General features: G+C 44.8%; 1 protein-coding gene across 3 annotated transcripts in view; it reads right to left on the minus strand.

Moving 5' to 3' along the window:
* The window catches only part of LOC147886958 (histone deacetylase 5-like), a 287,587-nt gene that overhangs the window by 19,591 nt on the left and 247,380 nt on the right, over nucleotides 1–20,616 (minus strand). The gene's annotated exons all lie outside the window — the stretch shown is intronic.

A 20,616-nucleotide genomic window follows, 5' to 3' on the forward strand; every position in this document is an offset into this window, starting at 1 on the left:
TGTGTGACTTGTTGAATCTGTTAATAGTGAGCCCTAACCCTTAACTTTAATTCTTCATCATGTTCATAAACAAGAAGTATACAGTTAGCCATCTTGACTAAGGACTCCTCTATCTCACCCTCATTCTTCAACATGGTGCTCTATCCTTTGTAGCGAGAGTGACAAGTCCTTGATTTCTCAAGGCAAACTCTAGAAGACCTCCCCTTGAGGAGTCTTGAACAAACTTCAAGCTGTTCATGTGGCATGGTTTTTATCATCACTTTGAGCCAGAAGGCGCTCCATTTTGACATATGGAGATCTAGTTATACTATGGTGAATATGGATGTGTTCAACAAAGGGGGAAGTGAAGGTTAGGTTGTACAACATCTATTTGTTGTAAAGACTTCTCCTATATAGTCACTGTACTCAGCACATACTATGATATTTTCAAATTTTCCTTTTTCAGTCTTGGTATCTATCTCATGCACCAAAATGTCCAAATGTATATGCATCCTCTACTTACGCAATGCAATGCAAGAGGAGGTGTAAGAATATTGTACATTGCATTAGTATAAAGAGTACTATAACGGCATGAGGACAAACCCTAACCCTAATCCTAGAGGTAAATATGTATATGTCCTTCATCATGTTCATATGATACATGCAGTGTACTGTTAGCCACTCTTGGTTATGCTCTCTCTCTCTCTCTCTCGCTGGGCTTGGATATGGCACCAAGATCATGGGGCGTATTCTTCGGGGTAAAGAAAGAATCATCAGCATAAGCTTGAGCAACCATGCTGCGATTAGCATCCAATTCCAAGCCATGAAGTAATACTGTAGCCACAAGATGATCAATATATTGCAGCATAGGATGAGTAGCAATGGCATACAGTAAAGCACTGAGAGGGCATCCCTAGCGGACCGAACAACGAAGAGTCCACTCATCAAAGATATCCCCAGAAAGAATGCAAGCCGCATTGCTATCTTTGTAAAGCCAGTAAATAACCTGCTGCATTTTTTGTCCAAACCCCAGAGCTTGCATAGTTTGCGAGATGAAATCCCATTGGACTGTGTCAAAGGCTTTTGCAATATCTACCTGCAAGAGTAGAATATCCTGCTGCGTGTATTTGGCATATTCAATCCCAATATAAGCATTGGCAATGTTATCTGTGATATGGCGACGTGGAACAAAGCCATAGTGGGAGGGATGCAACCCATCATGCCAAAAACCTTTAATACAATCAACCACCATTTTGGCAATGATCTTGTAAATGACTGGCATGAGCGTGATTGGCCTCCAATCACCAAGTGAATAACATAACTGCTTCTTTGGAATCAGCTTAAGAAGACCCTTTTTCCATGACACACGCATCTGCTGATTTTGCCATGCTGTGTTATGCTCTAGCTGGGATAGCATGACCTCGCATAGATCGGTGGGCATTTTCTCTTAGATGACCAACTTTTGTAATAGTTAATGTGCGTAATTAAATGGTCAAGAGAAGTAACTGCCAAGGTCCTAGGTGAGGGCGGAATGGCATTGACTAGGTAGTTCTAATAGGGCTAGGGCCTAGGTGCATCTAATGTGCAAATTGCCAAGGGGCAATTGTTTTTAAATGAACTCCAAGAGAGGGGTAAAAAAGGATGCATCTAAGAAGGGGCCTAAAATGAAGACATGTGGCCAGGAACTATCTAGGGAATTGTGGGTCTCAGGGATAAGGATAATGAAAATAACGAAGAGCATACACGAAATTGATGCATCAACGATCCCTGAGAGTTGGCTGGGAGGAAAAATTCTAAAGCCATCGCCCGTGATAATTAACGTGATAAGAAGAGATGTATCTCGGGAGAAACGACGAGAGAGAAGAAAGAGCGTTACATATGGTATCAGAGCAAGGTTAGAGATCGATGGATACGTGGTTGTAACGACGAACTTCAGGGATGGATTGCTGAGCGTGACGTCCAACGGAGACACAGACAGGGGGATCGTGATCTTCACGTGACAGAAGATGGCGAGGTGACTGGTCGTGATAAAGGAGCGCAGGCACACGATACGTGATTGAGTGACGTGCACGATCTACGACGATTTAGGTGAGGCGTAGAGTTCGACGGACAGTAGACGACCGGTGTGGGTGAGGCGCTGATCACCATGAGGCGTTGCGCGGTGGTTTAGAAGAAGGAGCGATTTCACAATCGATGAAGAAGTGATCTGCGCTAGGAGGGACTTGAGATAGGGAATTGTCGCTCGAATTGCAGAAGACCTCGTCTTCTACGCAGATGGCCTTCCATCCTTACCTCTGGACCTCGCACTTCTAGTGACCAAGCGAAGGCTCAGTCGGCGTTCTCGACCTTTCCTCCACGAGCTCCTTATCCTTTAACAATGTTTGGCTTTTGTTGGAGGAGATCGTAACCGCGAAAGTCAGGAGCGCACGAATTCGGATCGCGTGGAGAATCCAGGAAGCATTTCTTTCGAAAAAAAAAATTCTGAGTTACAGTTAATTCGTTTTATACAGCAGGGATTGTCGTTTATCTTTTCTGTATATTTTAAAAAAAAAGGGGGGAAATCCATCATTAAAAAATTAAAAAAAAAAAAACCCAACAAAGGAAGAGGAAAAAAAAACAAAAACAAACCCCCCCCATCTTCCACTGTTAACCTATGGAAGCAGAAGGACAGAATTCAAGAGTGAATCCTAGTGAGTCTAGAGTACAGTCTACACAACAGATGTCACATCAGGCAGCACCTACATTGATTGGTAGGATTTCAATATTAGAGGATGCTTTACAGCACATTATGAACCAGCAACTTCAAGTGAATGCTGGTCAAAATGAGATTAGGGAGATGGTGCAAGCCTTGTCGGCTAGACCGTCTAGGATTGATAAGGGCAAAGCTCCAGCAGAGCCAGAGCCCAGTATACATTCCTTAGAGCGCGCAAGGGTCAAAGTGCCTAATATCGCTAATTATAGACCGGAGAAGTACGCTGGTCGGATGACCGAGCGCAGCTCTGATGTGATCGAGGTTTGGTTGCACAAGTGGGAAGAAGCCTTCGCCATTTGTGAGATTAGATCCGATCTAAAGAAAATCCGCGAGGCCACACACCTGTTTATTGAGGCAGCGGACAGATGGTGGATAAAGCAACAGAAGGATCAAGTTGCTCCAACCACCTGGGAAGGGTTTAAAGCTGAATTCAAGAAACACTTTCTCCCACCTGATGAAGAATCCCGAGCTTGGGATGCTTATAGAAATCTTCGTCAGAGGAGCTTGTCAGTGGCAGAGTACACTGACAAATTCAGGGAATGTGTCATGAAAATAACAGACCCCCTCCCTATGTCGGTTCAGTTAAAGGACTATATCTATGGACTGAACGACAAGATCAAAATGGAAGTTCGGGCTAAATATGTGACTACACTAGATGAATCTATAGCAATAGCCCTGAACTATGAGGATGCCAGAGGCAGATCTGGTGGATTTGTGCAGGCAGGGACTCAGTATGAGCACCCGAGAAAAGGGGGATTTCAGAGGAAATGGGTTTCAAAGACAAGTGTCTCGCAGCCAAGTGGCCAAACCAAGCAGGTGAAGCCGGTCGAGGGACCAGTAAAAACAAGTACCACCGTTGGGGTGAAAAAGAAAAATAACTCCAATGGCAGCCCGGGCTTGGTCAAAGTCCTCGTTGACCCCTGAACAAAAAGAGAAAGCTAGAAAAGAAGGATTGTGCTTCGGCTGCCTTCAGCGACATCAATGGAAGGATTGTCCACTGAATAAAGACCGTCGCACGGCTAATATGATAATATCTGAATGCGACGTAGAAATGCAAGAGAGTCCCAGTGCGGAACATATGCAGATGCAACTGGCGGGACCTTCTCAGAGGTTAGTACCTTGTTTGTTCTGTGTGTCTGTTGCTAAGTTAGTGACGAGTGCACCTGATAACATCCTATCTAAGCCCGCAGCAACTGGGTATACAGCCTTCAATGATACGGAGTTAATTAAAATGAAAGGGCAAGTGGCCAGTCATGATGTCATTGTGTTGTTTGACTCAGCGTCAACTCACAATGTGATTAACTCCAAGCTCGTGAAGAGGCTGAAACTAAAGACAAGTCCATCTGACTATGCGTACACAGTCAGGATGGCAGATGGAAGTTCAACTGAAGTATGGGACCAAAGGGTTACCCAGTTGGAGCTTCGGATTCAGGACTATGCTGAGAAGCTTGATTTTGAAATAACTAAGCTTGCTCATGCAGATATAGCCCTGGGTATGGCGTGGCATTCTAGGAAGAATGCAGCCATTGATTGGAAAAAGCATGTATATCAATTCAAGATGAATGATGTGCTTTATGTCTTGCGAGGTGAAAAAGATGTACCTCAGGGACCGTTGGTTTCTGTGACGGAAATCTGAATAGCTCAAGAAGAGTTTTTATTCCTTTGTACGGCATCGGTAGAGCCGGTTGATGATTCTTCGGCTAGCACTGATGTTGCGCAAAGTGGTGAGATGGCCAAGCTGGCTAGAGGAGTTCTCTGAATGTTTTAGGGATGAACTACCTTATGAATTACCTCCAGAGCGGAATGTTCAGCATAAGATTGAACTGATCCCGGGGGCAGAACCTGTAAATAGACCTCCCTATAGAATGAGTTTTACTGAAGAGGCGGAGGTGCGTAGACAACTGGAAGAATACCTCAAGTTGGGGCGGATTCAACCAAGTTTCTCACCTTTTGCTTCGCCAGTGATATTAAAGAAGAAAAAGAATGATACGTTTCGCCTCTGTATAGATTACAGAGCATTGAATAATATCACTGTTAAGCACAGGTATCCGATGGCTCGGATTGATGATTTGCTAGATGCATTACATGGAGCCGTGATTTTCAACAAGATAGATCTTAAGTGTGGCTACCATCAGATCCGGATTAGAGCCGAGGATGTGCATAAAACCGCTTTTAGAAGCAGGTTTAGTCATTATGAGTTTTTGGTAATGCCCTTCGGACTTACCAATGCTCCAGCTACATTCATCATGCTTATGAACGATTTACTACATCCGTATATCGGAAAGTTCGTAGTACATTTTATTGACGATATTCTAGTGTTCAGTAAAAGTATTACTGAGCATCGTGAACACTTAAGAATAGTGTTCAATACTTTGAGAAAAGCGAGTCTTTATGTGAATAAAAAGAAAACTATACTGTGTATGGTTAGGCTTGAGTATTTAGGGTTCATAATTACTCCACAGAGGGTAGAAATGGATCCGAAGAAAGTGGCTGCGATACTAACTTGGCCAATCCCTCAGAGTCTGACCGCGTTTAGTCTGACCGCGTTGCGATCATTCTTGGGATTTGTCCAGTTTTATAGAAGGCATATCAAAGGATATTCCGGAATAGTATCGCCATTGACTGATCTGACCTCAGATAAAGTACCTTTTATTTGGGGGTAGAATCAACAAGAAAGTTTTAATACCATAAAACAAGCTGTGGTCTCAGGACCGGTGTTAAAAATAGTTGATCCCCAGAAACCGTTGTTCCTAGAAACCGATGCAAGTGGCATTGCGGTAGGAGCAGTCCTCCTTCAAGAGGGAAGGCCAGTAGCCTTTGAAAGCAAGAAGCTTTCTTCCTCTCAAAGGAATTGGCCAACTCATGAATTGGAGTTGTATGCAGTTATCCATGCTTTGAAAACATGGAGACATTATCTGTATGGTTCAGAGTTTTATGTGGATGTAGATCATGATACTCTGAAACATTTTTGTAAACAGCCTAACTTGAGGGGGCGCCAAGCTAGGTGGGCAGAGCTCATGCAGGAGTTTAATCTAACGATTCGGTACCGAAGAGGAAAAGACAATAAGGTAGCTGATGCGTTGTCTCGCATTATGCACAACCTGAGTTTCACGGTATTAGAGAGTGCTCTAATGACCGAGATCAGAGAAACTCAGAAGGTGGACGAGTTTGTCCAGAGCTTATGGCCTAAGGCTCATGTGTTAAAACCCGGGGAAAGTGAAAAGGATGACCTGGCATCCAGAAAAGGACAAACTTATGCAAGATATACCATAAGGGATGGTATGCTAGTTAGAAATGGCAAGGTTGTAGTACCTGGTCAGAATGATCTCAGGCAGAGAGTCATTCGACAGTGCCATGATAGCCCGTGTGCGGGACATCCAGGAGTCGAGAAGACCTATGATCTTGTGAAGCGAGATTTCTTTTGGCCAAGGATGAAAAAGCATATTCATGAATATGTGACACGGTGTTTCTCGTGTCAGGTAAGTAAGGCCGAGCGGGTGAAGCCACCCGGACTTTTACAGCCCTTGGAAATACCACTAAGTAAGTGGGAGAGCATTTCCATGGACTTTATTGTAGGGCTACCTGCAACACAAGGAGGGTATAATTCTATCCTTGTAGTGGTTGATCGTCTAACCAAGATGGCTCACTTCATTCCGACTAGAGAGTCTGTTAGTGCCCCGCAAGTGGCGGATTTGTTCATTAGACATATATTTCGTCTGCATGGATTGCCTAGATCCATAGTGTCAGACAGAGATGTTAGATTTACCAGTCATTTTTGGACAGCGGTATTTGAGACACTAAGGACTCAGTTGGAAATGAGTAGTGGGGATCATCCTGAGACGGATGGTCAGACGGAGAGAGTCAACCAGACTTTAGAGGATATGTTGAGGGCATATGTGTCATTGAGGCAACATACATAAGACAAGTGGTTGCCATTGTTGGAGTTTGCCTACAATGATAGGAAACATTCCTCTACCGGATTCAGTCCGTTTGAGCTGAACTATGGTTATAGGCCAGCCAATCCAACTATAGTTGGAGTACCTCAGAAAGTGCCTAGTGCCGCGAACTTTGTAGTTCAGATGCGGGAGATGCTAGCACTTGCGAGAGCTAATATCCGCCAGGCTATGGATAGAGCCAAGGTGTATGCGGATGAAAATCGGTCTATAAGAGTATTTGAAGAAGGAGAAAAAGTTTTTCTCAGAATTCCTTCGCACTCGAAGTTGTTGACTTCAGGAGAGTGTGCTAAGTTATCACCTCGATACTGTGGGCCGTGGTTAATTCTAAAGAGAATAGGCAGTGTAGCCTATAAATTAGAATTGCCACCGGGCTGTAAGGTGCACCCGGTTTTTCATGTTTCGCGCTTAAAGAAATTTTTGCATACAGGTGACTCACTAATCGAAGGTGTGGTTTTGTTTCAAGAGATAGAGGATATTGCAAGGCGCAAACCAACAAGAATCCTGGACCGAGGAACAATGCAGATACGAAATCGGAAGATACCCACGGTGTTGGTTGCATGGCATGGTCAGCCTCTATCGGAAGCTACCTGGGAATCCGTATACCAGTTACGGAGAGCATTCCCAGATTTCATCATCGAGGACGCTGATGCTTGAAGAGGGAAGGAATGTTATGCTCTAGCTGGGATAGCATGACCTCGGATAGATCGGTGGGCATTTTCTCTTAGATGACCAACTTTTGTAATAGTTAATGTGCGTAATTAAATGGTCAAGAGAAGTAACTGCCAAGGTCCTAGGTGAGGGCGGAATGGCATTGACTAGGTAGTTCTAATAGGGCTAGGGCCTAGGTGCATCTAATGTGCGAATTGCCAAGGGGCAATTGTTTTTAAATGAACTCCAAGAGAGGGGTAAAAAAGGATGCATCTAAGAAGGGGCCTAAAATGAAGACATGTGGCCAGGAACTATCTAGGGAATTGTGGGTCTCAGGGATAAGGATAATGAAAATAACGAAGAGCATACACGAAATTGATGCATCAACGATCCCTGAGACTTGGCTGGGAGGAAAAATTCTAAAGCCATCGCCCGTGATAATTAACGTGATAAGAAGAGACGTATCTCGGGAGAAACGACGAGAGAGAAGAAAGAGCGTTACATGCTGTATTTACCATTTGCAGCAAGGTGAATCTAAGAAGATCCCAGAAATCAAGAAAGAATTCAACAGTGAGACCCTCCCATCTTGGAGATTTCCATCTGCCATAGGATCTCAGTGCATCAAACAATTCCCTTTCAGTGAAGGGATGTTCAAGTTCCAAAGCCTAAGCATCAGATAGAATTGGATGAACATGTTGCAAAAGAATCTGACGTGCAGACATGACCTGAGAAGAAAGAGTATCCACATGCCCAAAATGACTGGAGAAGTGCTGCACACATAAATCAGCAAGCTCTGAATGAGATGTTGACCAAGAAACATCAGGCATCCCGATCTGACAGATATTGGCAGCCTGTCTTTTGTAGTGTAAACTCTTAAATAATTGCTTGGAAGAGCAGCCTTTATCCAAAAAGGTCCGTTGTCTGGATCGGGTTTCCCATTTACCAAGCTTTCTGCGATCATTGGATTGAAGAGAGAATCGAGCCTGACATAAGAGCATGCTTTCCTCAGAAGACAAAGGGCGAAGATGAGCAAGCTCAGTAAACTCTAACAAGTAAATTTGGCATGTGCTAGAGTCTTCCCTATGACTTGCATATAGGATTTGCCATAATCCTGAATAATTGCACGCATCCGAGCAACAAAAGCCTACCAGGCATAATCCAAACCAATGTGTATCTGACGAGAGAGAGGTTGAATAGCATTAGAGACCAAAGATTTAAAGTCAGCATGCTCCATATAACTATTATTAATCAACAATAGCCTTTAGCAAGGCAATCTGTAAGTGGGAAATTCATGTAAGGAAAGCCTCAACCAAAGAGAAGCATGATCCGAATGTGTGAAAGCATGATCAACCCAAATTTGACAAGAAAAGGCATCACAATGCTATGGATCAGTCCAAGCGTGCCCGATAAGAAGATGGAGCATTATGATGAAAGGTATAGCCCGGAAGCATGCGCTGTAATTCCTTCCAGAGATCAACAAGGCACAAGTGAAGCAAAAAATCAGACCATGCCTGTTATGAGTGTGGCCTTAGGTGTTGTCACCCAATTGAGGGGCATTAAAGTCACCACAAATGAATGCATGTTGTCGCCATGGATAGCTATGCATGGCAGCCCAGATCAAAGCTCTATCGCGAGAAGATTGATGCAAATTCAAAGATTTCCCCTTGAACAAGACATTGAACAATAATCCATCTACCATGGCGATCATTGAGAGCCACAACAAGTTGAAAGTCATGCTTTATTTAAAAAGCCACGCCAGAAAAGAAGTGCTCTCCAGCATAGACGATATCAAAACCAGCAAAATGGCCTATCTAACTAGCATACATATGCTGATTATGCTCTTGCAAAGCAACTATATCAGGCTGCAATTGTCTGATATACATCCAGGCCAGTTTCCATTTGCGACCATCACACATTCCCTGTACATTGAGAGTACCACACTTCAGATGATCAAGCAACGAACGGGCCGTCTACGTCTACATTGCCACCTCAATGTCCGGGCCTCTGCCCTGGGATGAACCATCAGCCTGAGGAGAGGAAAAAAGTGCAGCAACTTCTTATTCAAGAAACAAGGTCCGATTTGCAGTCACAGCAACCCAGGGCAAGCCAACACCAAAATTTTCAGCAGGTGTTTTCCCATGAGAGGATGCACCACTCCAAGTCCGAGAAGGCAAAGGTCGCCTAGGGGAGATCACTTTGCAAGAAGTTTGCTATCCATCAGTCCAAAAAATTTCCCCCTTCCCCTGAGGTGGAAAGGACAAAGGCACAAGAAAAGAAGCATTACCATTTGAGACAACCGAGGTTTTGCCTTTGTCTAGAGAAAAACTGTTTGACCCTTGTTTTTTACCACAGAAGAGGCATTTGCATTCTTATTCAAAGGCTGAACCATTTCAGCTTGCACTGGCATCCGTGGAGCTCGGGAAGGGCATTGTGAAGCCATGTGCCCAAATTGCTTGCATTCAAAGCAAGCACTTGTAAACAGCCCCCACTTGAGCTTATAAAAGGCACTCCCCATGGAAACATTATTCACAGTAACCGAATATGAAGCTGGAGTAGGATCATCCGTATCCCACAAAATGCAGAGGCGTTTCGAATTTCCATTGGGTCGCGGTGGACATACCACCTTACCAAGGGAAGCTGCAATTTTAGGTAGAAGAGAAGACAAGCATTGAGGAAAATCCACAACTTTCACCCAAACAGGGTAACGATGCCGAATCAATGCCTGATAATCCCTGGTGGGAGACCAGGGCAAGACATGGATCATCTGCTAGCCATAGAAAAGAGGAGAGTGCTCTAGCAAAACCTGACGGTGCTCCTCATCAGCCATGATGATCTCCAAAAAACCCCTCGCTACATAATGAACTTTCTTGACATAAGTACCACCCAGGGTTCAAGTCAACCAATTCCCAACATCTGCTGCAGTAGGCATCCATCCTGGAAAGAAAATTATAATGGCATGCTTTGCATACTCCTTAATTGGATCAAAGATATTATGCAATTCCACCATAATGCTAGTGGTGGAAAGTGGATCTTTCTAACCCTTCGGGTGTCTTCAAACCCTTCATGCATAACCTCATAAACAAGCTGAGCCTCAACAAAGTCATGAAGGGAATCATCTGAATCCATCACCTATTTTCGTTTCTTGTTGGAAATCAACTTGTCTTTGTGAAATGTTTTCTCATAGGAATAATCCGCCATTTGAGTCAAAGAAAAGGAGAAAAAAGGAGCAAAAAAGAAAGGCTTGGTAGCAGCAATGCTTTACAGCAAAAACTTTACAAAAATCTGACAGATAGAATGAACAGTACGGACTGGCGAAATCTGACTGTATGAACAATTTTGTACGAAAATTTTTGACAATACGGGAATTTATGGTAGTACGGATTTATGTACGGGACGGGTTGACAAGAAAACTGACGGATAAGCAGCTGCAGCGAGGGAGCACTAGGGCTGGCGCAGGAACCAAGAAAGGATCAAAGAAGGCACGTGCAGGGTGCTAGCTGCAAGCTCTGTCACCGATCTACACCACACACACACACACACACACACATTTTTTTGGAGAAATCTTTGATTGATTTTATTATATGAGTAGCAATCTCAAAACAAGGTGCTACAATTACATCAACTGAAGATTTCAATATGTGCCAAAAAGACCTCATGATCTATGCAACGGGTCTGCAAGCAATCAAAGAAAGATTGCTACAGAGAACGCCTAAAAAAGCCAAACAGAGAGAAAGTAGGATCACCAAAGACTTTACACACACACTTTTTTTTTTGTGAAATCTTTAAATTGATTATATTATATTAGTAGCAACCTCAAAACAAGGTGCTACAATTACATCAACTGAAAATTTTAGTATATGCCAAAAAGACCTTATGATCTATGTAGTGGGTTTGCAAGCAATCGCTGCAGAGAACACCTAAAAAAGCCAAACAGAGAGAAAGTAGGATCACCAAAGACTTTACACACACACACACACACACCTTTTTCTTTTTGGGTGGAATCTTTAAGTCATTATATTACAAAAAAAAAGCTATCCCAGAAAGGGAGAGCTATAATACATCAAAAGAAAATCTCACTGTAGGACAAATATACATCATGATCAAAGACACAAGATTGCAAGCAATCAAAAAGTGATTGCTGCAAAGAGTGTTTGAAGAAAGAGAAAGTGGAAAAAACAGGATCACCAAAGATCCTATGATTACGAACCTTCCAGAAAGTCTAGAGTGCTCAGCACCGAACCCAAACACACTACACACACACACACACACACTTTTTTTTTGGGTGAAATCTTTGATTGATTATATTATATGAGTAGAAACCTCAAAACAAGGTGCTACAATAGGCCCCTATAGTGAGAACATGACTCACACATTTAGCAACATGGAACCCTTGTGAATGACATCTAGAAGTTTTGCGAACATCTAGAATGACTATCCCTAACAAGCGGAGTCAATGACCAGCAAGCTACCTATGATCTCTGGAGAAAACATCACAATTCTCAAATTTCTCTCCTTGCATTCACTTTTGTTCTCAACCGCCTTGCCTCACATCTCTCTCTCTCTCTCTCTCTCTCTCTCTCTCCCAGGGGCGGTTTCCTTGCATCTAGTTTACTTTGTATTTAGGCTCAGATTTGACATTATGTACTTTCACTTGCATTGTATTGCGTAGCACTTAGATGATATTCGACGATGCCTCTTCTTTGTGGCACGTTGATTTTGTGCTATCTTGTATGCAGAGTTCTTGATGTCCCATGGGCCCATTTCGGCCTTTAGTGGACAATAATACACTTTCTTTCTTTCTTTCTTTCTCCCCGCTCCACCCTGCTCGCTGCTCCGCTCCACCCTGCTTGCTGCTCCGCCCACCCTGTTGCCTGCTCCCACGCTGCTCGCTGCCTGCTGCCCGCCCCTCTGCGTGCACCTCAGACGCTCCCCTCTACTCGCTGTTCCACCTCCTTGCTCCCGTTGCTCCGCCCTCCTTGGCAACTCTTCCACCTGCAGCCTGTTGGGATATCTCAAGGTGTATGCCCCAGGCACACCTTGGGTTCTATGTGTGTGTGCTAGAGGCACAGTTAGGTGCCCATAAGCACTGTTAGGTGGTGGTAGATGCCACATAGGCTGATTGAGAGATTCTAGGAGCTGATTGAGGAGATGATTGTGGAGCTTGGTGGCTCATGTAGAGGTGCCTACATATGGACCTCACCCTTCTTCATTCCATAAGCACTCTCTCGTTTCCTGTTCAGCTTCATGCTTTCCTTTCACTTCTTCAACATGGTATCAGAGCACTATGATCCTCCTTGAGCCCATTTATGCCATGTCATCTTCTTCTTCTTCTTCCCCACCTTCCTCTCCATTTTGCCCCTTTCTGCCCAACCACTTGGAGGGCTTAATTCTCCTCCTACAGGCGACCTCTTCTAGAGTACTTCTGGCTGGAGAGACCCTTCATATAGACAACCTCCCACGTCAGAGCAATTAGGGAATGGTGCCCTCAGACCCGCGCAATAGCTGCTTTCTTTCTGACGCCAGTTCGTGTAATACGACTTGTTGGAGCAACCGTTTCAAAATTCCTCTGAGCCACGCTTGCACAACAACATGAGCTAGCCCCTGTCCAAATTTGAAGTGAAATGGTCCACCAAGGAGGGAGCAAACGTGAAAAAACCAGTCGACAATCAAGCTCTTGGCTATGGTGACGTGACGCAGCATTTCGACTTTCCTCTTTAGTGGCTCTTCTCTGGTATACCAGCTTTATTTCTACCTAAAAAGCCCTCTTTTCTTTACTTTGAAGAGGGAGATCCAAGCCCTCCAAGATCAGGCCTCTGTTTTGGACAATTTTGACAGTGTTGTGAATTTGGTGCTACATTAGATGCTACTTTGGCATTTCTGATATTTTAAAGTGTTGAATAACATTAGTACAATTGTGGCTACAACTTTCCTTTAGGTTGCTATACCTGGATTTGCTTGGAATACTTTCATTTAGCCACCTCTATGAAGCATGCAAGTTGAAGTATCATTTCCACTATGATTTTTATGGAATTTAGTTACAAATCTTTGCTACACCAAATGCTTATACTTTGAAGCTTTTCAGCTTTTTCTAGCCTTGTAAGAGAGTAGACACTACTCATTTTGGGTTAGACCCTCTCATGGCTACCTTCTTGCATATTGATAAGTTCAATGGTAAAGGCTTTCACACATGGCAGATGAAAATTAAGTTTGCATTGATGAGGGAAAACCTCTGGGGGCTTGTCAAACCTGCTTTAACTTCTTCTTCAACAGCCTCTAATGATGGAGAATCCTCAGCTCCTACACGCCCGGCACGAGATCCTGCTAGAGAGGAGAAGCCTATGGCATTATTGCTCTTGGCTTAGGAGATGACTATATTCATCACATTTCTAATATGGAGTCTCCTTGAAGCTTGGCAAAAGCTTGATATTCTTGAGATATCCCAACAAACCCCCCCTCAAGGAGATGCCTCAGGCTATGTCAAGGATACATCTAGTCTCATAGTTTCTCATGCCATCTCATGGTGGTCAAGGATAAATCTATGGCTAGGTTCTCATGCTAGCAAGGGTTCCCTTGGGTGTAAGGTAAACAAAAAGGGATACAAACAGACCTTCCAATGGTTATCTCCCCTGCATGTACATGCACACAATGTCTGCAGGAGGTACCATGGAACAAAACATACACATGGCCTACATCATAAGGTGACCAGAGGTGTTTACAAAACACACAAAACACAATAGTTTATTTTCATTCATTTTGGAGGACTATCCAGGCTGAGTACCTTGACATAAAAAGAGAGATCTGGAGCATACATAGAGATGTGTTTAAAATGCATAATCTTTAAAGGATGCCTCATCTTGTGGAGGCTCATTAACTGTAAGTAGATTTGCATTTTCTGTCTTTGCTTTGGCTCTACAAAACTTCTCATGATGGTTGTTCTTGCCACAGTGCTTGCATGGATTAACTTTGAAGCAGTCCTTTGAAAGGTGATTTGTCTTTCCACAGTGATTGCAAGGAGTATACTTGCCCTTCTGGAATTTCATAACATAAGCAGTGTCATTGCATTTCCTTAGCTCCATATGCCTTTCTTCTTCTTGGAGAGCAGAGATAATGCCTTCAAGGTTAGGATTGGGAAGATTCTTCAAAGTGCTAACAATGTGATCAAAACTTTCAGGCATACTCTTAAGTAACACTGCCATAGCATCATCAGGGGTGATAGGAGAGTTGATAGAAGCTAATTGAGTCATAAGACTCCGCATATAGTTGACATGAGCTGCTAAAGTAGTATCACTTGCCATCTTTAATTCAAAGAAAGAGATTTTAAGTGATAGTTTAGAGATGTGAGAGCTTGCACCAAAAATCATGTCTAGCTTCTGCCAAGCTTCCGAAGGAGACTCCAAGTCAGAGATATGGTGTATATAATCATCACCCAAAGCAAGAGCAATGATACCATATGCCTTTTCTTCTCTTGCTGGATCCCTTGCCGGTCGTGTCGGAGTTGAAGATTGTCCAGCATTGGAGGCCGTAGAAGAAGCGGTAGGAGTAGGTTTGACAAGTCCCCATAAGTTCTCCCGCATCAATGCAAATTTCACCTTCATTTGCCATGTATGGAAGCCCTTTCCATTGAACTTCTCAAGATTATATATGGTAGCCATGAGAGGGTCTAACCCAGATATTGGGCAGTGTCTATCTCTCTTACAAGGCAAAAATAACTGAAAGACTTCCAAAATATGAGCACTTGATGTAGCAAATAGTAGTGACTAGATTTCAAACAATGATGCTTCTTCTTACATGCTTCATAGAAGTGGGTGAAATAAACACTTTCCAATCAAAACCAGGTCTAGCAAGTCAAAACAAAACTGAAGCAACACTTGTACTGAAGTTATTGAAAACTTCAAAAGACCAGAAATGCTAGAGTAGCATTTTATGTAGCATCATTTTCAAAAGCATGTCAAAACTGTCAAAACTAGAGAGCTGAACTTGGAGGGCTTATAGCACACTCTTCAAAGCAAAAGAAAGGGGGCTTTCTGAGGCAAAAGAAAGCTGGTATACCACAGTAGAACCTCTGGGAAGAAGAGGCAAAAAAACGCGTCAGGTCGCCTTCTCCTTCTTCAACAAAGTCGACTGGTTTTTCTCTGTTTTCTCCTTCAATATGCAGCCATTGCTGCTCAGATTTCAGCACAAGGTAGCTCTAGGTATGGAGAAGCTTGCCCTGAAAGGAATTAGAGAAAGAAGGAGCAGGCGCAGAGAAAACGCAGCAAGAAGATTCGACGAAATTCGTACAATGGCGACCAGCAGAGCTTGAAATTCTTCAATTCCTTGCAGCCCGAAATTCGCCCCAACAAGAGGGATCTCCAGCTGGAAGGGCGTGGGAAATGGGTGAGAATCGGAGGAGAACAAGCTCAAGCAAATTTTTGGAAGAAGAGGGAGAGATGGTGAAAAAGAAAAAGAGGAAGAAGATGATGATGTGGCAGAAATGGGCTCAAGGGGGATCAAATGGCTCTGATACCATGTTGGAATACTGAAAGGAAAGAGTAGAGTGGACACAAAATCAGAATACTTGCTTATGGAATGGAGAAAAGAGAGGTCCTTAAGTAGGCACCTCATACAAGGTCATTGACATCACTGATGACCTCAGAGCTCCACAATCATCTCCTCAATCTGCTCCTAGATTCTCTCAATCATCCTATGTGGCTTTTCCACCACCTAACTGTGCTTGTGGGCACCTAACTGTGCCTCTAGCACTCACACATAGAAACATAAGGTGTGCCTGAGGCATACACCTTGAGATATCCCAACAGCTAGCATGAGATCCTAGCCATAGATTTATCCTTGACCACCATGAGATGGCTTGAGACACTATGTGACTAGATGTATCCTTGACATAGCCTGAGGCATTCCCTTGAGGGGGGGTTTTGTTGGGATATCTCAAGGTGTATGCCCCAGGCACACCTTGGGTTCTATGTGTGTGTGCTAGAGGCACAGTTAGGTGCCCATAAGCACTGTTAGGTAGTGGTAGATGCCACATAGGTTGATTGAGAGATTCTAGGAGCTGATTGAGGAGATGATTGTGGAGCTTGGTGGCTCATGTAGAGGTGCCTACATATGGACCTCACCCTTCTTCATTCCATAAGCATTCTCTTGTTTCGTGTTCTCTTCAACACAGCCACCTTCCGCCTTGATGTGCCTCCACCCCACAGCGCAGCTCCGCCTAGCTGCGCTTCCACCCCTCCGCCTTGCTGCACCTTCCATCCGCAGCCCTCCCTACAAACCTCTGACTCCCTACCTCTCCCTCCTGCTCATTCCAGCCTGCAGCCTCCCCGCCCTGTCCCTTCGCCATTCCACTCCAGCCCACTACCCTCCACTCATGCTTGCTGCCTCCCCTACGCTACAGATCTACCCTGCACCCTGCTCCATTCTAGCTCCTGCCCTCATGGCCCCCTAACCTAACCACCCCCCCTAGCCTCTAGCCTCAAACACCCCCCATCCACGCAGTTAACCCCCCCTCCCACTGCCTCTCCATTGCATGCCGGTCCCAGGCCTGGGTGTACCTTTTGTTATGGGGGGGTTGCCTTATGCTCCCACTCACGATCCTGCACTAGGATCTGCACCTAGGATACAGGGATCAGTCCAAAAAAATGGAAAAAGGCGAAAAAGAGCCAGACAAAGCCAAGAAAGACAACAACAACAAAAAAAAGCAACCAACACAACTGAAACTTGAGGATGTGAACACGCGCTACAGCCGAAGTGGACTTGGGGTTCATAACAAAGCAAAGGCGGGGCCCACCTCAGCCTCAGCTTCAGCCTCCGCTCCTATTTCGACTTCAGCCCTCGCTTCAGTTTCAGTTTCAGTCTCAACCCCCCGCTACATCTTCACCTTTAGCTTCAGCTCCAGCCTAAGTTTCAGCTTCGGGTCCAGCTACAGCCTCTACATCCCCAGCTATAGCTACAGCTACAGCCACTGCCAATGACATAACTATACCCTTCATCTCCCGTTATAGCTCTCTCACGGCTTATGACACCTACTTCAAAGGTGTCATACATTGCTCTGCATTACGCCTTGACCTTTCTCTCTCCTCTGCCTCTCAGTCAGCCTACACTTCCCCATCCTGTGGGGATTGCCTCATCCATGCCATTATCATCTCCATATCGGACCTAGCTCACCCAGTCTCCTGCCTCATCCTCACACCTTTATGCCACATCCCTTCCAATTTCAGCTAGGACACGGACGAGCTGACCCATCAGAGGCCTGGAAGAACTTGTTGATGGACGTACACAATATCCGTGAGCGTGAGATGGAGCTGACAGGCTTCGCACAGGTGCAAGTCCGCTTCATCCAAGAGCAGGGGCGCATCATAGAGGAGCAAGCTCAGGCTATTCGAGACCAGACTGATCTCATTCAGGGGCTAAGACGAGATACCTTGCAACTCCGACAAGAGGTCACTGCCATACACACAGTCCCAGGGAGCACTCCAGTTGTTGAGGCGTAGATTGCGAGCATGCAATCTGCAATTGAGGAGACGTCCAGATGGGTTGATGTATCCGAACGGAAACCTGCAAGGGCAACCGTTTCGGCTACCCTCATGGAGCAGCATCAGAGAGTTAGTAAGGCTCTCAACACTAGAGTATGCGGGATCCCATGCACTGAGGCGACACCGATGACAGCGAACCAAAGATGCTACACGAGTATCACCGACTGGTATGTAGAAAGAAATTGGATTTCGTTCGTCGAAATGAGAAGGAACTACTAAACATTTTGTTTAGTAACAACTCTAAGGACTTTTGGCGGAGAATTCTTGAGGGACGGTCCCACTCACTGACACTCAGGTCTGGTATACTTACGCACGCACACTATATGACATCCCAAATCAACCAATCCGTGACCTCTCACATTTGCCCCGCCCCACTTCATGTACCCTCTTCACTCATGGGGGAGTGAAGGACGCCATAATGAAACTTCATAATGGTCGAGCAAAGGATCATGAGGGACTATGCACTGAGTTCATTGCATATGGGATTAACCTCCTGGCCCCGCAATCTGAGCAAAGCTTTTCAATGAAGCGGTTTGTTTGGGGTTTCCACGCACTTGGACCATTAACACTATTTCACCCATCCACAAGGCAGGGAATCCCATGAGCCCGGGAGAATTACATGACCATTATGATTGGACATGTCATGTCCAAGATCTATGCATCAATGCTTGATTCCGAGGTTAGCCGATTTGCGGAGTGTCGAGGACTTAGAGCAGCAGGACAGGCTGGTGGGTTTAGGCATGATACTGGAACCATGGATCACATTCTCACACTCAGATGTATCATCGAGGAGGCGTGGGCATGAAAGCAGAGGCTGTACTATTGCTTTGTGGATTTCTGCAAAGTATTTGATACGGTTCGCCTCATCTGATGCCTACAGGATTTGGTTTATGACTAGGAGATCATTTGGGCTATCATGGCACTTTACGAGAGAGTCTCAGGCACAGTACCGGCCAGCTCTGGGTGGATAGACGAGATCATGAGCACTATTGGGGTTAAATAAGGGTGTTCTTTATCACCTACCCTGTTTTGCCTCTACATAGACGAGCTCGAGACAGTGATGCAGACATAGGGGGGGGATGGATGCTCTCTTGCTAGCACGTTGATACGGATATTGATGTACACAGATGATGTGGCTCTTTTGTCTTCCTCAGCAAAGGGGCTCCAGAGACACCTTGACGCATTACAGTCCTTTTGTGAGTCTCATCATTCAGGCTGAGTTTGGGTCATCCCCATTACAACTAGATGCTGCATTTCAAGTCATCACGTATCTGCTGTACCGAGTCAAGGAGTATGGGGATTACACTTCTGGGTGCAGCAAGCTACCATGGCTAGCATTTTCCTCCTCTATGGCTCTCTCAATAGGAGGGGACAAGAGATGCTGGTATGCACACATAGAGAGATGGTTTGAGCGACTAGGGCTCCACATGGATGGACTCCCTCCCTTCCAGTACAGTATGGATGCTCTGTTCTCTCCCCTCCTGTCACATGAGGTCAACCAGGTCATCCGCGAGGATCTCTTACAGCTATACACATTCCGGCCCTAGCTGGGACCGAGCAAGCTTCCAGTGAAGCACAGCTTCTACAGGAATCACTGCTTGCATATATCATAGAGAAGGGGTTCATTGACCCACCAAGATACATGCAGATCCACTTACCCCACTTATTGAGGATCTCTATTGGGCAATTGCGGGTTTCTTCACATAGACTTTGTATCGAGAGTAGCAGAGCAGAGGGCCTACTTAGGGAGAGGCACATATGCACATTGTGTGATGCACAAAGGTTGAGACGGAGGAGCATTTCATCTTCAGGTGTCCTATTTTCTATGAGATTTGAGGGCGTTTCTACTACCTCTTCAGAGATAGCTCTAGGGTTTTGTCCCGGTTCCTCTCCTATCCAAACCAGAGATGCTTTGCGGCTTTCATTCATGAGGTAGTCAGGCACCACGAGAGGCTTCTTCGATCACGGAGACAAAGCAAACTTCTTCCTTGTGGTAGATCCATCTCAGAGCTCCATCACGGAGTTCTTCCTGCCACATCACATGGACCCCCACGGGACGAGACCTCGACATGGTCGTGACCTAGAGCCAGCGACTCGACAGCTCAGACAAAGGGTTGACGGGAAGATTATACTTGGGGATATCCCCTCCCTATTCAAAGTCGGAGCCCAGCCAACAGGGGTTACTGTAGCCCTTGTTCGGCGTAGAGTTATGACCAGGAGACGTCACAGGGCCACACCCGTGAGTGGTCGACATCACTCTATTGCCATGTTCATGCCTCCATTGCCTCAACCACCCTGATTCCCTCATGATGTTGACAATGTTGACGATGTTGATGATGATGAGGAGGATGAGATTGATATGTAGTTGACCATTGACATGAATATGTTGTACTTAGTACTTAGTACTACCATTTTGCATTTTCTGTAATAGTGTGGATGCTTGATTTAGTGGCTCCACCCTCACCGTTTGTTTGTACCAGGATTTTCACAGTCTCAGAGACCCATCGGTCTTCCGAAGACTTTAATAAACTCTCTCTCTCTCTCTCTCTCTCTCTCTCTCTCTCTCTCTCCATGCTTTTTTTTTTTTGCAAAAATAGACTTCTATTAAGTATTAAGCAAGCTCCATACAGGGTACATCATGCAATGCACGAAAAGCTCAAGAGTCAAAAAGAAAGGATTGAGGCTGATAGTGCCATCTCAATCCGATAGAAACCTCCGACTCTCTCCATGCTTTTAAGCTCATCTATAGCCC

This window comes from Dipteris shenzhenensis, chromosome 23 (assembly GCF_047967505.1).
Source record: "Dipteris shenzhenensis isolate YYH24624 ecotype China chromosome 23, Dip_SZ_1.0, whole genome shotgun sequence".
Classification (NCBI taxonomy): Eukaryota; Viridiplantae; Streptophyta; class Polypodiopsida; order Gleicheniales; family Dipteridaceae; genus Dipteris; species Dipteris shenzhenensis.